The sequence below is a fragment of the Mustela nigripes genome, chromosome 17 (genome assembly GCF_022355385.1).
Source record: "Mustela nigripes isolate SB6536 chromosome 17, MUSNIG.SB6536, whole genome shotgun sequence".
Classification (NCBI taxonomy): Eukaryota; Metazoa; Chordata; class Mammalia; order Carnivora; family Mustelidae; genus Mustela; species Mustela nigripes.
This window is the reverse complement of record NC_081573.1, coordinates 59,239,056-59,255,951: the sequence shown is the minus strand read 5'-3', so window position 1 is coordinate 59,255,951 and position 16,896 is coordinate 59,239,056. Positions and strand designations below refer to the sequence as shown.

The 16,896-nt window shown below is 55.1% G+C and overlaps 1 protein-coding gene across 8 annotated transcripts in view; it reads left to right on the top strand.

Annotated features, from left to right (window-relative positions):
- Positions 1-16,896, top strand: part of ANKRD11 (ankyrin repeat domain containing 11) — a 153,574-nt gene that overhangs the window by 46,541 nt on the left and 90,137 nt on the right. For all 8 annotated transcript variants that reach the window (XM_059381368.1, XM_059381369.1, XM_059381365.1 and 5 more), the window contains exon 2: positions 3,602-3,682. The gene's annotated coding sequence lies outside the window, so the exon portion shown is untranslated. The remainder of the gene's footprint in view (positions 1-3,601; positions 3,683-16,896) is intronic.

Below are 16,896 nucleotides of genomic sequence, written 5' to 3'. Positions count from 1 at the left end.
TTTTCAATCCAGAGTGGAGACAGAAATTTGAGGGAAGGCAGTCTCATGATTGCTTTTGTGTTGGTTGGATTTTATCAACATAGTTTTTTAAAAAATCCATCATTTTAACACTGTTCAGAACCTATGGTTAGCAACTATAGGTCTTTGATTAATAAAAATTGAGGGGAATTAAATACAGTTGTAGAAGTAACATCTTCCAAATCTTGGGGTTACCTTGGAGGAGAGAAAGAGGACTCTCTGTGGTGAAAACATTATGTAATTGTGGACTCTTTCCCCCAAAACAGTAATGAAGTCTGTCCAGGCTCCTTACAGGTTAGGCCTCTGTGCCGGGGCCGCTGTGACACCGTCCCTGGGCCTTGGCGGGGGCGGAGTCAGGGGGCCGTGGCGGTGTTCCGTGGGGGGTTCGTTGTTGGGGGGTGTTAAATACTGGTTATTAATTTACACTTAAATTCCAGTGAGCCCCCCGTGCCCCGCTGGCGTCCGACGCGGGTCCAGCGAGAGCTGCCATGACACCGTGCGCCGGGGCTTCTCCTCGGCCTGTGCGCACCCCCCGCCCCCCGACCCTGCGCGTCGCCCGGCCCCCCGCCTTCCCTCTGGTCACCAGCAGCGCGTTCTTCTGTCGCTTAGACTCTGACCCTCGGTGCGTCTCCCTCTCCGCTTTCTTCCCCCGCTGAGCGTGCGTGCTGTTTGCTCACCGCCACATCCACGCGCGACGTTGCTGGTGGTGGTCGTTCCCCGACACGTTCCGCCGCGTAAGACCCTCTGGGTCCGTCCACATGGTTGCAGATGGCTAGACTTCGTTTTTAATGGTTTCTGTGGAAGATTTTAATTATTTGAGAGAGCGAGACAGCAAGAGGTTGCATGAGCAGAGGAAGGGTCAGAGGGAGAAGCAGACGTCCTGCTCGGGTGCGGGGCTCGACCCCAGGACCCCAGGACCATGACCTGTGCCGACGGCAGACACTTAACTGACTGAGCCACCCAGGTACTCTGTGAGATTTCATTCTTTCTTGGTAGCTTTCTAAAAAGCCTTTTCTCTACTCCTCATGCAGTGCCCAGCTCCTCATAAGAATGAGTGAGATATGGGGGCGCCTGGGTGGCTCAGTGGGTTAAGCCCCTGCCTTCGGCTCAGGTCATGATCCCAGGGTCCTGGGATCGAGTCCTGCATCAGGCTCTCTGCTCGGCGGGGAGCCTGCTTCCTCCTCTCTCTCTGCCTGCTTGTGATTGAAATAAATAATATCTTTTTAAAAAAAAAGAATTAGTGAGATATGAAAGTGTAGAGTTTAAGATCTTGCACTGTTACACTATTCAGAGATAACCACAATTAATGGTAAAAGTATTTCCTACTTTTTCTCAAAAAAAACCAAAAAAAAACCAAAAAAAACAAAAAGCATGTCATTTTTCTTAGATTGTACGAATCAGACTTCCTCAGCACTTGGGCTTATTGTCTTGTCCGTATTGCCAGTCTCATCGGTGGGAGCCTCTGGCCATTGTTCTGCCTGGATTCTTGGGGCGTCCATGTGTCGGGCTGGCCTGGCCCTCAGACGTGGGTGGGCAGGTGCCCCGTCTGTTGAATGCTTCCTGTGCGCTCTCTGCCCCCTCAGCTGTGTTGGACACTGGCTTATCCTGTCCCCACCGATCTCTATTTCTGGGCTGGGAACGTGCTCCTTGAACCACTGTAGCTGGGCTCTGAGGTAAAAGGTGTGTCTGGCACATCTGTCCAGACACGGAGCTTTACCCCTGCCTCGCTGGGAGTCGCGACGGGAGCGTGGGTGCCGCGTGAACCCTCTTCGTCTCTTAGAGCATCCTTCACTGTGCGCCCCAGAATGCAGGTTACTCTGCCAAAAGGCGTGAATATTTTGGAGGCTCTTAATTCGTGTTGCCTTCCAGAAATGATGGGGTTAACTACTAAAATATTTTCCCTTAGAATGAAAAGACCTTTACACCAGGGTCTGGGAGACCTGGGCTCTACTTCCAGTTGCCTTTAATTCCGTGCGTGACCAGAGACAGCTCAGTCTGCTTTGGCTTCTGCGTCCGTCGGATGGCAGTTGGGTTTGCGGCACTGGCCCTCTGCCCCGGGGGATCGAGCCCTTCAGGGGACTCTGAGGGTGTCTGGAGCCCTTCTGCCTGTCCCAGCCTGGGGGGAGCGTGCTGCCGCACTGGGAAGGCCCGCGTCCTCCTCCAGTGCTCAGGACACAGAGATGAGCCACCCCTGTGTCAGTGCCGCTGAGTTTGAGAAACCTTGGATTAAGAAAACCTCAAGTTTTCCTCAGAGTTCTAGTGGTAGATACTACTATTTGCTGGATTCTTAGCGTAGACATTCACCATGCATTCTGTATTGTTCTTTTACCGTCTTCATAAGAAAATAGAAAAGCAGGGGCGCGTGGGTGGCTCAGCTGGTTAAGCGTCTGCCTGCCTTTGGCCCAGGTCATGATCCCAGGGTCCTGGGATCGAGCCCCGCATCGGGCTCTCTGCTCAGCGGGGAGCCTGCTTCCCCCTCTCTCTCTGCCTCTCTGCCTACTTGTGATCTCTGCCTGTCAAATAAATAAATAAAATCTTAAAAAAAAAAAAAAAGGAAATTGAAAAGCTTAAACACATACTTGCTGCTTTTCAGTAAAACCAAATCGTGCATATCGGAAGCTGCTTTTCTGAGTCGTGTTTAATAGCCCTTGAGTCCTAGCTCTGGAGGAGCCTGTGTAGGGGTGCAGGACAGGAGCACCTCGCTCCGTCTTCGCCGACACCCGCCCTCCTGTAAGCGTAGGTCAGGAGAGCACACGAGCTGATCGGCAGTCTGAGCACAGACCTGGGGGTCCTGCTTGCTGTGGACGGCGTGTCTCACAGCCTGTCCGTGCCTCCTGCCCACGGAGGTGACGGTACGTACCCCGTCCTTGTGATGTGTCTGCGGACGGCAGACACTCTGATGTTTTGATGGGGTTGAGGGAAAGGGTGGTGAAGAAATGGTATTTTTTCTTGTTGTTGCTGGCTTGTTTTGTTCTTGAAGGTCTCGGAGCGCTCCCAGGAGGTTATACAGGGTTAGTCCGTTTTCTTCATGACATTGCGCTGTAGTCTTCCCTTGTCTTACTGGCGAGGCCACGGTGCTCACTTGATTTATTTGCTAAGGTGGGAGCCTCCCGTGGAGGCCGAGCATGGGTTGGGGGTCGGTGGGGGGCGGTGTGTGCTGTGAGAGGCCGGGAGAGGCAAGTCACTGGGGACAGTTACCTTCCCTTTACCGTGTGACGGGATATCCCTAGAGGACGCCACTCGAGAAGAAAAGCCTGTCAACGACCCCCTCAAGGCCGTAGTCCTGAAGCCTCATCTCCAGGGAGACCCACAGGCCCCCCAAGTGTTCTTTCCTTGACGGCCCGAGGGCGCCGCTTTCCAGGGAAAATCCTGAGAACAGAAATGCCCATTAGGATAATGGCCAGGTGTGAGCTCCCTTTATACCCCAGATCGGCTCCGCCCCGATCTTAGCCACTGTTTTGTGGTGTGGAGTTGAGGGAAGCGAAGGGAGCTGCTGCGGAAGAGACGGTTGGTCCAGGCGGAGAGACAGACCGGGCCGAGGCCGAGGAGCGGTGTGTGAGCTGCCTGTGCTCTCTCGTTTCAGAACGCGCGCAGCACTGCTCTGGGACGGCCTCGCCGGACGCAGCAGCCGCTTCGCCAGCCTCGGCTTTCAGCTATGCAGTCGGTAAGTACCGCGCGCTGCGGCCGCCCGTCGCTCCGCCGTTCCCACGCGCGCTGGCCAGCGGCCAGGCGGCAACGCCAGGTCTCCACGTGGGCTCCCGTGGGCGTGACGGTGCCGGCCCAGCCCTGTGGCTGCTCTTCTGGGTGTCCCTTGGCTGCGGCGCATGTGTCAGGTCCGTGGTGGTGAGCCGTGGGCTCCAGGGAGCTCCCCAGGGTCCCAGGCTGCCAAGGAGGTCTGTTTCTGTCCAACCTCTGGATCTGATCGGCTCTGTCGGCGAGGTCTGGAGACCACTGCAGCCCAGTACTGACCACTCTGTCTTGTGCACATGGAGAAGAGCTGCTCTCCTCTGGGAGAAGCAGCGGCAGCCTGGCCGTGCTCTGGTCTGCTGTCCTGCGTGTCTGGGCAGCTGCTTGTGGGGTTCCTAGTTGTTGGAGGCCAGCTCACGTGGCTGGGGGGTGAGGAATGGGATCTTTGGCTAGGTTGCCCTGACCGTGCGCTTCCTCCTGGGAATTACTGGCAACGTTTTTGAGAGGAGGGGCAGCTGCTTCCTTCAGGACCCTGGTCTCAGATCTCAGCACGGGCATCTGTTGCTCTACGACAGAGTCCCCTCCTTGGGAGATGTGTTGCACGGGCTGGCAGTTTCTTTCCTCTGATAAGTACCTTGATGACGATAGAAAAACTCCTGATTTGTTTCAGTTTTTCATACTTGGCCAGGCATGAGTGGTTTCAAAGCAGATTGTCCAAAGACATATTGTCCACTCTATTTTATTGTTTCTAGCAGATTGGAAAGAAAGCTTTCCTGCCGCTTCCTTGGTTGAGTATCCCTGACCTAACAGGACCTGTCCTTATCTCCAGCATCACAGAATCAGGCCACTTGGAACGTTCTTGGCGGTGTCTTTGACTTGATCTGAAGTATTTCCTTGGGAACGGCGATAAGGTTTGACAGAACAGGAATCTTAGATGTCTCTGACAGGAGGCCTCGCGTTGTCTTCTCTTAATCTGCAGGGTGGTTAGCGGTTAGAAAGAAGCCAGTGTCGCCGGGGCGGGTGTTGGTGGTCAGGTGGGGTAGTGGTGGAGTTTGTAGCACCTAAGTGTGCTGTCCAGGGTGGTTTTCCAGGGTGTTTGGGTGCCTTCGACCTGGTTGTTCTTGGCAGTGGGGCAGCGGTGGGGAGACTCGGCCCAGGAGAGAAGGAATGGTGGGGTCAGAGGGAGAACCAAACCCATTTCCACCAGGAGGCTGAGCTCTGCGTTTTTGTGGAAAGTGTACTATTGGTCTTCACTTACAATGAGGAAAAAGAACATGCTGCCTAAATTAGTTAAGTATTTGGTGATTCAGAATAATGTATTTTCTGATTAAAAGCAAACAAGTTATTAGTGACTCTTTGCAGGCAAATTCTTGGGTTGGCCCAGTCAGTCTGGTGGATTGAGAGCCACAGGTGCGTCATCTTTAGAAGAGTTTCTAACGTAGGAAGAAGCACTGTCCCAAGGTGTCTCATGCCGCTTACCAGTGTTGTGAACTGTAAATACTCAGGCAGCATTGATTGTAATAGTCTTCTAAAAAATCGACAGTGTTTAGATTGAATAAAGATCAAGGTTCTCATGAATGTGAGTTCTCCTCTGGGGCCAGTGGCTCAAGTGTGTTAGCGGAGCAGGGGGCATTGCTGCGGGCGGCTAGCTTGCTGAGGTCAGCCCTCCAGCCTGCTCCTGGAGTCAAAGGCAGATTTTTACTTTTATTTATTTATTTTAAGGATTTTGTTTGTTTATTTGAGACAGAGAGAGTGAGAGCAAGAGTGGGGGTTGCTGAGGCAGAGGGAGAAGCAGGCTTCCCGCCAAGCAAGGAGCCCGATGCAGGGCTTGATCCCAGGACTCTGGGATCATGACCTGAGCTGAAGGCAGATGCTCAGCCGACTGAGCCACCCGGGCGTCCCTGAATTAGGTTTCTTTCTTTCTTTCTTCTTTTTAAATTTTATTTTTTTAAAAGATTTTTATCTATTTATTTGACAGATCACAAGTAGGCAGAGAGGCAGGCAGAGAGAGAGAGAGGAGGAAGCAGGCTCCCTGCTGAGCAGAGAGCCTGATGCGGGGCTCGATCCCAGGACCCTGGGATCATGACTGGAGCTGACAGCAGAGACTTTAACCCACTGAGCCACCCAGGCGCCCCCTGAATTATGTTTCTAAAAACAAGATAGCTTCTGAAAGTAGCATGTTGTAATGATAGAGGTGGTGTTTATATGAGCAGAGGTGTAGGTTTTACTGGTTTGTACTTTGAGTTGAACACCTCTGTTTAAAGTAGACAGGTGATTGCCTTCTGACTTGATAAAAACATTGAACTGGCAGAGCATAGTCTTGGGTCCCTGGATGTGAAGCTGAGCGGGCGCCCTATGCAGGTGGTGCTCGCTGTAGAGAGGGCTGCATGGCTGGCTCTTGGCCCGCACCCCCAAGAACACAGGGCTGGAAGTCTTGCCAACAACAGAAGCCACTGTTGATGTGCTGGCGCACCTTGTGGCTCAGGTTGTGGGGTGCTCCCTGACCCCTGAGAGTTCTGCCATCTGGTATTGAAGCAGAGAGACAGGCTCTCCCGAGCTCCTCTGGTAGTAGCTGTGGTTCTCCCTGACCCAGCCCCCAGCCCTGTGCTCACTGCCCGTGGGGAGCAGGTTATGGTCACAGCACACATGGCTGCCAGCTGGGTTCCACCTGCTGCTGCTGCCGCCCCGACCTGTGGGCAGCGCCGGTGTGGATGTGTGGGCCCTAAGGAGCTTGTAGGTTCTGATGCTAATGCATTTGCCTTTTTAACAAAGAGGTCTTGTTAGCATTTAAAAATAGATAACAAAGCACACTTGACTTCCTTACCAAAGAAATATGCTTAGCTAATTGTGCCAGTATCATTTACTGAATTTTTAAAAAAATACCCTTACAGTCTGCATGTAGGCAAACAGCTTTTTGAATCCCCCCCCCCCCCTTTTAAAGATTTTTATGTATTTATTTGACAGACAGAGATCACAAGCAGGCAGAGAGAGAGGAGGAAGCAGGCTCTGAGCTGAGCAGAGAGCCTGATGCGGGGCTTGATCCCAGGACCCCGGGATCACGACCTGAGCTGAAGGCAGAGGCTTTAACCCACTGAGCCACCCAGGCGCCCCCATTTACTGAATTTTTGAGGATAAGTTTTTATTGTATACTTAGAGGTCTAGGGAATATCCTTTGGCTAGCCTCCCTTAAACTACGTTAAAAAGTATAGAATATTAGATCTCATTAAAATGAGATTTCATGGGCGCCTGGGTGGCTCAGTGGGTTAAGCCGCTGCCTTCAGCTCAGGTCATGATCTCGGGGTCCTGGGATCGAGCCCCACATCGGGCTCTCTGCTCAGCAGGGAGCCTGCTTCCTCCTCTCTCTCTCTGCCTGCCTCTCTGCCTGCTTGTGATCTCTGTCTGTCAAAAAAATAAATAAAATCTTTAAAAAAAATTTTAAAAAAAATGAGATTTCATTAAGTGCATGTCTTTTGATCAATGACAAAACAGATAGTGGGCTCAGACAGCTTCCCCAGAAGCCCTTGGTCTCCCCCAGCACAGTGCTTGCTGGTGGGTAGAGCTTTGGTCCTCTTATCCCGGGGTGCTTGGAGTGCTGGGACAGCCAGGGGCAGGGGGAGGGTTTGGAGAGTAGGCGGGTCAGAGCAGAAGGGGAAGGCCGGAGCCACACCCCAGCTGGGACTTCTGGCTGTTGGGGCTATTTCCCCATGAGTGTTTCAAGCTGGAATGGGCCTCTGAGCTCTGGGACCCCAGGCCCACTGGGAGGGCAGGCATGTGGAGACACCTGCTCGGGCCCTGGGGAGTCTGTGGGTGGTTCATAACACCTTATTGACGGGCTGTTGGTTGCTGTTATTTTCCTTCTTTTAACTTGGGGGGATCCTCATGGAGCCGGTGTTTGTTTTTTGATACCATCAAGTTCTAAAGCTGAAGGGATCTCCTCTTCGCTTAGTGTTTGAGGATGGAGTGATGTGCCGGGGTCAGCCGTAGAGGAGGTGCTCCAGGCTCGGTCACCAGTGAGCTGACCCTCTTCCTGAACGTCTGCCTTCCCTTCCACGTCGCCTTGCGGAACGGAAGGGCTCCCGTGGCGCAGGGGTGAGGGCTCCGCGCAGCGTGCAGGGGTGCGCTGCAGAAGTTCCGTGTGCACCCGCTTGGTGGGAGGAGGGCGGCGGGAGGGCCGTGTCGGGGGGTGTGCCGGCGCCCTGGGCCTGAGGAGCACGCAGTCTGCTCTGCTCTCCACTCTGGAATGGGCGACTTGATGGTCACCGCCCGCGGTTTCCCCTCTGCGGACACGGAGTTTGGGTTACCCTTTGTGTCAAAGGGCAGTGGCGGGTTGCAGTGTGCGGTGTTCTGAGTTCAAGATTGTAGTGTTCGGTTCAGCTGAGTCAGTCTGTGCTCTCCCTTGTGTTGCACTGAGGTCCCCCTGAAGCATGAAGGATCCAAAGATGGAGCAAAGTGCTGGCCAGGCTAGCAGCTTTGAAAAGAAGGCAGAGCAAAACCCTGGTCCTGCCGCTGGGCCCACGATCGGACCAGCAAGTGCCTGTGGCGGGGGGAGGGCAGGGTCTGGGCCGCGTGGGCCTGGATGTGTGCAGAGCTGCGGCTGCCGTGCAGCGTGGCGTCCCCCGTCCGCGGCATCTCCCGCCCAGGAGACCGAGTGGGGAGAGCAGGACGTGTTGACTCTGGCGGTGGGCGCTGCCCGGGCTCGGCTCTCGTGTGACCCAGTGTGTCGGGCTCTGCTTGCACACCCCGGGGACTGCACACAGCGTGTGTCTGCTTTCCTGATGCCGGCCTCTCCGCGCTCTCCTCCGTAGCTCTGTGCTGCTGCCCCTGGGCTCGGAAGTCCCCGCCTTGGGCCTGGGTCCAAGCCTTGGGCCTGGGTCCAAGCGCCTGCAGGCTCGGCGCATTCTGCTCCGGAAGAAACAGGAAGAGGGTTGAGAAGGAAAGGGTTGAGCCAGTGCTCTTGGGACGTGAGACGGCACTTTCCTCTTACAGCTTTTCACTTTGTTGGCCTTTTGTGAATGGATGATCTGTTTTTTGGAAAAAAATAAACCCGGAGGTTCTTGTCCACCTCTGAGGGTGTTAGTGCGTGAGGATGAGAGCAGCCGCGGTCTGGGCCTGAGTATGTTTGGACGGCGAGGGGCAGAACCAGAGCAGCAAGTGGAGACAGTGCTCTCCTGCGGCTCTGGGCCTCCGCGGGGTGCGTGCTCGGCGGCAGCCGCACGGGTGGGGCCGGCCCCGGCCCCGGCCCCGGCCCCTGCCCCTGCCCCGGCCCCGCGGCCTGGCTCGGGTCGCTCCCGCCGCTGTCCCTGCGTCCTCCGCTCTGTCCACACTCTCCGTCTCCTGCGTACGGCAGCCTCTTCACCGCTTACTCCTGTCCACTTGTTGCTGGTGGGAGCCAGTTCTGAACGTGGCCTCCTCAGGGCTGACGGCATGCTGCCTGGAGGTCCGTGAGCCCACCAGAGTCTGGTTCCCCGGTGCACTAGTTCATGTCCACCTCAGCCCCGCAGCAGGACAGCAGAAGATAGTTAGAATTGAGCTGCCGTTTCGGTGTGACCAGACTTGATTAGAGAAACCTTCCAAAGCTCTAGAGTATTTTGGCCCGCTAATACCATATTTTAAACCTCAGTGTTATAATTAAAACTTCCATTAACATAAAAACCAATTTTTGTTCTTTGGAAAAGTTTTACTGTCTAGCTCACCTCCCCCCACACTCTCTGTCCCCATGTTTTTTGGCCTTTGTGTGTCGTGGGTCTCGTGACTTACAGGGGACCCGTGGGAATGCTGGCCGCAGCTCACGGAGAGGGAGTGGAGACAGGGCGGTCCCACACAGCGTTGGCAGGTGCGTCTCTCTCTGGGCGTGTTTGTGCCTGGGGACCTCCGTGAGGCGGCTGACCAGCCGGATCGCAGAGCCGGTCTCTGGGCTGGGGTCCTGCAGAGACAGACGGGTGAGGGGGCGGGGCAGACAGAGGTTTGCACTTGAGCCTGGGGTGGTGTGGCCCGAGTTTGTTTTCGGTGGTTTTTGTATGAAAAACGGTGTTCAGGCGTACAGGCTCACAGAACCTCCTTGAACGGAAACCTCACCAAAAAAATCCCAAGAGACATCTGTGTTTGGGGCTCTCTGGCGTTCTTCACTTGGGGTCTTTTCTTGGAATGGCCTTCCCGGAGGCTGGGGTGGGGCTTCTGTGTCCCCTACCCTGACGACAGACCACGCTGCAGAGTGCCTGCTGACGCGCGCCTTCCAGTAACTCTGAGGCCTGTGAGTGGCACATACCTTCACAGGATGTTCTCTATAGCCCACAAGACCCAAGAAAACAGGTAGCATTTTCCACATTTTTAGTCTAAGATTCTAGGTCTCAAAGATGTGAAGTAGTGGAGTTTACAAGGTTCCCTAGCTCATGGGTGGCAGAGGGAGTGTTGGGGTCTCGGGGTCCGTACAGAAACACGAGGTAGTCACGTTAGCCCTTGACCCAGGGCAGAAGGAGGCTGGTGGAGGCCGGTGACCGGAGGGGGCTGTGCGGGGCCTCGCTGCGATCCATCCTGCAGCTTTGCCCCAGGCACGTCGGCTCATCTCTAAGGCTCATCTCTAAGGTCTGAGCGTGTGTGATAGAGGGTGCGGTCTTTATACCGCAGCACCTGTCGCCCCCCAAGGCTTTGCTCCTGGGCCGACGTGACGTGCTTAAAATGGGCCAGGTCTAGAGTGAGGCCCTGGGAAAGGATCAGCGAACCTGGGTCCAGGGTGAGGCCCATTTTTATTTTGTATTTTTATTTATTTATTTTTTAAAAGATTTTATTTATGTATTTGACAGACAGAGATCACAAGCAGGCAGAGAGAGAGGGGGAAGCAGGCTCCCCGCTGAGCAGAGAGCCCGATGCGGGGCTCGATCCCAGGACCCTGAGATCATGACCTGAGCCAAAGGCAGAGGCTTTAACCCCCTGAGCCCCCCAGGCGCCCTGTCTTGACTGTTTGATGCAGGCACGTGCTGTATCTGGCCAGCTCTGTGTCTGCTGTCCTGCCCTGGGGTCCCTTGTCCTCTCTGTCCCGAGGTCCTGAGCACCAGCGCGGTGTCTGTCTCTCTCACCACAGCTGTCCTTCTTCCGTGGCTCATGTTGGTGTCTTCACCCCTCACACCCTTCTGTTTCTACTCCAGGACTGCTTGGAAGTTCTTTGGGTGGTTTGTAACTGGGTTCCTTCTCTCCATCTTGGGGAGCGCTGGGGAGGTGGTCCCTGCCTTTCTGTGAGGCTGGGGACAGTTCTGTGCGCTGGTCAGAGTGTGGCTGTAAAATGTGTCCGCCTGGAGGCCGTCCTGCATGCGTTCTCGACGAGAGTAACTGCGCCTTGAAGGGCCTCCGACTCAAAGCACTAACCCCTCGCTGTGTGTATAATCAAGAAACAGAAAAAAAGTGTGCAGCTGGGTTTAGGACCACCGTGATTTCCTGGTTGAAGGTCTGCTGGAGACGAGCTGAGACTCCCTGTAATGCGTCCAGGACTGAGGGAGAGCTCGAGGCAGCTGAGAGGGCTCCAGGCCCACGTGCCCGGGGGTCTGGGCGGCTTCTGAGGACACTCTGGAATTCCAGTAGCACATTTCCTGACCAGGAACCCGAAGTCCGCACCTTGCGCCGACCGTTGTCACGGGTGCCTCGGGAAGCGCGCTGGGCTAGTCCCTGCCGAGGTAGGCCCTGTAGCTGTTGTGCAGACACGACTATAGACAACTTTACTTTCTCTCCTCTTCATGACCTAACTCGGGCATCTGTTGTAAGCTAGTGAACATTATTTGAGGACGTGGATTCTGGGGGAAAAGCTGTTCTGAGATTCATGTAGAAATAACCTTGGGGGCTGGTGCTGACTGGCTCAGTTGGTAGAGCCTGCAACTCCCGCAACGCGTGATCTCGGGGTTGTGAGTTGGAGCCCCATGTCAGATGTAAAATCTTTTTTTAAAAATAATTTATTATAGTGAATGGTGTGATTCTTTAAAAAAAAATTTCTTTTTTCAGCAGGAGCGTGTGCAGGTGCGTGGGCAGCTGGGGGGTGCGGAGGGTGAGGGGCGAGGGGCCCAGCTTGTGCGCTCAGTCTTGGGGGACCGGAGCCGAAATCCGTCGTCAGACGCTTAAGTGACGGCACCACCTAGGCGCCCCTTAAAATCCTGAAAGAGAGAGAGAGAGAGGGAGAGAGGGAGTTCCGTGAGGAAACACTGAAGGAGAGAGGTTGAAGTCTTCCCTCCCGCTTTGGCCGGGTGTCACCAGGCTGTCGGGTGGAGGGCATGCAGGGGAGCCTGTGGTCCTGGCCTCGGGCCTGCTCTTGACCACGGCCGGTGGCTTGTGGAGAGAAGGAAGCGTTCGATGCTCTTGGGAGGTCTGATTGCCGGTGGGTTTCAGACACGCACCGCGCTTCTGGTGGCGCAGCTTGCCGAGGAGCTCAGTGCCCACCGGAGCTCAGCAGTGTGTTTCCACACACGAACAGGTTGAACACAGGGTCTCCGTCGAGACCCCCGTGGTGCCGTGGGCGCTCGGAGCTACCCTCTGGGTTTGGGGGAGGGGGGCATAGCCTCCGCCTCCGCAGGAACAGCCCGCTGCCGTGGGGTGTGGACCTGGTGACGCTCAGCACATTTCCCGCTTGGGGTTCAGGACAGGGACAGCGGCTGTGTCCTCTCAGGGGCAGAGCCGGCCCTGCCTCAGGACTGAGTGTGGCTTTCCGCTTGCCTTAGACCCTTTAGACGAATGCTTTGTGCCTGAGGGCTCCTAGTGGCCGGAGCGGCTGTGGCTCTTCTGGTGGCGGGGGACGGGGTGGTGTCCTAGGCCCGTACATCGGTCTCAAGGCAGGCAGTGTGCTCCTGCCTTGGGCTCCGTGCCTGCAGCCCCCTTCTGCCGGCCGCAGGTGTCTCCGGTGTGTGGCTTCGTGGAGGCACAGAGACGTTCGCCCCCAGGTCGGCTCAGCACCCCTGCCCACGGCAGTGTGCTGACCGCGGGCCCGCCAGAGGGTTCCCGTTCTCGGGGCCTCCGCAACCCCCTCCGCCCCCTCCCGGAGCTGCTCCTCATTTGGGATCCTGTGAGGCTGTGTCTCCGGAGACGCGTCCTCACGCAGCTGTGCTCCTCGGTGGCCCGAGGCCGGCGCACACCCGTGTCCTCCGTGCTGCTGTTTGGGGAAGGAGTGTGTGTTTTCTGATCTGCGAGAGTTCTCGGAGCAGTAGCTGGGCAGCATTTACAACGTGATGGCATCAAGACAAGAGTAAGGAGATGAATTCACGTCTTAATAAGGTCAGGAAATAACTTGGACAAACCACATCATTTTGATGGGGAAGGACTTTCTAAGCCACCACCACCTGCTTAATCCTGCTCGAGATCTGTTACGTCGAGCCTCGGCGTGGTGCGGAACAGCGGGGGCTCGTCCTCTCCCGAGGCGTCTCCCTCACAGCGCAGACCCTCCAGGAAACAAGGCCACGGTCGACACGGTCTGAGACTGGCTGGGACAGACGACCCCGCGTTCCTGTGGGCTCAGCCGGACACCAGCGAGGGACAGAGCCGCACAGTGGTTGTTGGAGAGCATCTCTGGGACTGGTCTGAGTGGGTAGGTGCTGGGTCTTTTGCGGCGCTCCTAAAGCAGAAGAGCGGGGCCCTCAGGCGCTGGGGACGCGGAGTCAGTGGGGAGCTTTCGGGGCAGCGTCTCATCGGGGTCGCGGGGGAGCACTTCACGTTGTGTAGCTCCTGGGACTGCTGAGTGTGTGGACGCGGACACGCTGCTCAGGCCACTCACAGCCACGTCGTCTGCGTGCCCCAGACAGTGCCCCATCAGAGACACTCAGCTCGGGGAGGTCGTGGGGTGCTGCTTACTTTACACCACCAGGCGGGAGCGCGGGAGGACGCAGCATCTCTGCTCTGGGCTCCCCCAGGTTTCGCCCTGTGCACGGAACCCAAGTCGTCTTCCTGCACTAGTGCTTGAGGCCTTCACGTTTGCCGGTGTGTTTGCTCCGAAGCCGTGTGCTTTTAAAACAAGCGAAAAGCAACTTTGGGTTGTTTTGGGGGGCATGGGAGTGGACAGGGGCTGGGGGGCAGGGAGGGAATTTGGGGTGAACACGGGACGAGCTCTCTCCTGCCTCTGCATTCCTCAGCACGTCCTCAGGCGTCTGCCCAGTGGTTTTAAGAGGTGTCCACCTCAGGAAATTGTCCCTCTGATGCTGAAACCAGCCTGGGAGAAGGACAGCCCCAGGCTGTCGTCTGTCGGGGGCCTCCGAGCGTGCACCTCCTGTTCCAGAGACTGCGTGGCCCTTGGCGGGACCCCGTGGGAAGCACACTTGAGTGTGTCCAGCCAGTGTGTCTGAGGTCACGCTGCTCAGTGTTTGTCAGAAACTAGAATCATGACCCCCCCCCCTTTTTAAAAAAAGATTTTATTTATTTATTTGACAGGCAGAGATCACAAGTAGGCAGAGAGGCAGGCGGGGGGTGGGGAGCAGGCTTCCTGCTGAGCAGAGAGCCCGACGCGGGGCTTGATCTCAGGACCCCGAGATCATGACCTGAGCTGAAGGCAGAGGCTTTAACCCACTGAGCCACCCAGGCGCCCCAAGACTCATGCTTCTTCACCTGGGTTTAGAGCGCTTAGCATTCACTGGGGTCTTCAGCCACTTCAGGATGTCAACAGGTTCTCAAAAACAACTTTATTTATTTCCTCAAAACATAGTATGTCCTCTGGTCCTTTCTCGTCATTTCTGAACATAAGTTCTATTCATTTAACAACAGGATTCCTGCTCAGGCCCTCTGATGCCGAACCCTGCCTGGCAGAGAGTGTGTGCCAGGAAGAAGGACGCGGGTGCTCGGGCTGACTCGGAACCTGCCAGTGCTGCAGGGACAGCGCGGCCCCGGGTGCGGACCTCATTCTGTCATCTGTGAATCAGGGGGCCTGCGTTACATTATTCTGTGTCCTTTTGTCTTGATATTCAGGGGATGATACCGGGTTGGGGCTTATAAAAGGGTGCTGTAAAATTTAAAATAGTGTTTTATTCTTGCCACACAAAAAGGACAAAGTCCCACACATGCCTCAGCCAGAGGCCAATGGGTTTGTGTCCCTGACTGTAGCCAACGTGGGGGGTGGTTCTGTGGTCTCCACATGCCTCAGCAGAGGGGACTCCATTTTCTGTTTCTGTAGAAGGAGCCAGGACTGCAGAAAGGTCCACACGTGGGGTTAGGCACAGTTCTGTGGTCCCGAGGCCCAACAGTGCCTTCCAGAACCACCCCTAGGGGAGTTAGCAAGCTGATGTTTCTCTGAGACACTCGGATTTCGTCTGTGTAGGCCTTTCTGTCTTCGGATCTACTTGATGGTTCACAGTGGTGCAGGCAGAGCAGTGGTCTTGTCCTGCATGGGTGAAGTCATGGTGGGGAGTGTGATTGACACGGGACCTGGGGGCCACGCACCCCTTCCTTCCGTGGTTCCTGGGCCCTGTCCTCATGCTGGTCATCTCAGACACTCTTCATACTGTAAATGCAGAGTCCAGATAGCTTGTTTCTGTAGAAGTATGTCTGTCAATAAAACGTTTACTTACTAATGCTACTTAAACCCATTGTATAGGGGCGCCTGGGAGCCTCAGTGGGTTAAAGTCTCTGCCTTCGGCTCAGGTCATGATCTCAGGGTCCTGGGATCGAGCTCCGCATCGGGCTCTCTGCTCAGCGGGGAGCCTGCTTCCTCCTCTCTCTCTGCCTGCCTCTCTGCCTACTTGTGATCTCTGCCTGTCAAATAAATAAATAAAATCTTAAAAAAAAAAAAAGCCCCATTGTATAACACATTTTTACTAAAAACAACTGTATTTTCCAGAACAAAATGCTGGTGATTGTCCTATTGCTTTGGTTAAAGTGAACAAAGAAGTGTAGTTGGGGGTAGGGATGAGTACTTGAATAGTTTTTTATTTTACTTTGTTTCGTGAAGATTTTATTTATTTATTTGACACAGAGATAGAGAGCACATGTAGGCAGAGGAGAGCAGACTCTGCTGAGCAGGGAGCCCGACAGGGGACTTGATCCCAGGACTCTGGGATCATGACCTGAGCGGAAGTCAGACGCTTCACTGACTGAGCCCCCCCAGGCGCCCCCACTTGAATAGTTTTAGACTTGACTTTGGAGATTTTCTTTACGGGACACCCGCGCGGATGGTGAGGTCGGCAGCAGTGCGGAGCTCCTGTGGGACGGGAGGGCTCGTTCAAGTCCCCGGTCATACACTTTGGTTCCGTAGCGCGGTGCGTTGGTGATGTGGTGAGTTACTTAGCTCATGCACATGCGGTCTTCCTGCACCTTGCTGTGTCTAAAAGTCACTCTTGCTTCTGCAGCCACCCCTCGTCAGGGGAGCCCTGCAGCTCTCAGAAGCTCTCTGCTCGTGCTGGGGGGCTTGCCAGGATTCTGGTATTTGACCAAAGTAAGGAGCTTTGCATTGGCAATGAATGGGTTTAGGTGTTTCGCTGACAATGGCGTCTTGTTGTGTTATTTTCCAGAGATGCACTGCGGGGTCCTCCACTGGAACGGCGAGCGTCTGTGTGTCCGTCACTGGCTCGCATAGCAGTGCTGTCCCTGCAGCAGGGCTTATACCCGAGACAGCTGTTTGGTGCCCAGAAGAGGTGCTTCCTGCCCGTTTCTCATTTTGTAACATAGGATATGACAGAGCCGAGCACGGAGACTGGGGATGTCATGAAATTAATAATTACTGCTTAACATGGAGGTTCTTCAGCAGAGTTAGACCATCACTTCTGCACCATCAGTGCAGATCCTGCCCCAGCTGGAAAGGCAGTGTTACCATGGGAAAATTCTTTTTTTTTTTAAGATTTTATTTTTATTTATTTGAGAGAGAGACAGTGAGAGCGAGCATGAGTGAGGAGAAGGTCCGAGGGAGAAGCAGACTCCCCACGGAGCTGGGAGCCCGATGCGGGGCTCGATCCTGGGACTCCGGGATCATGACCTGAGCTGAAGGCAGTCGTCCAACCCACTGAGCCACCCAGGCGTCCCACCATGGGAAAAACTTTGAGAGAGTTGTGGGGATCTCCAAGGCTTTGGACCCCATTTTGGAAACCGCGGTAGGAAGCTGTTCGGTGAAAAAATGTAGCCGGGCAAACCTAGTCAGCCCAAGTGTTTATCCGCAATAGAAATTTCACGGCCTCAGGAGAATCTGATTGTGTCCGCCATCTCCCCACAGGACACACCGCAGTGCGCATTTTCAGGGGCTCCTGA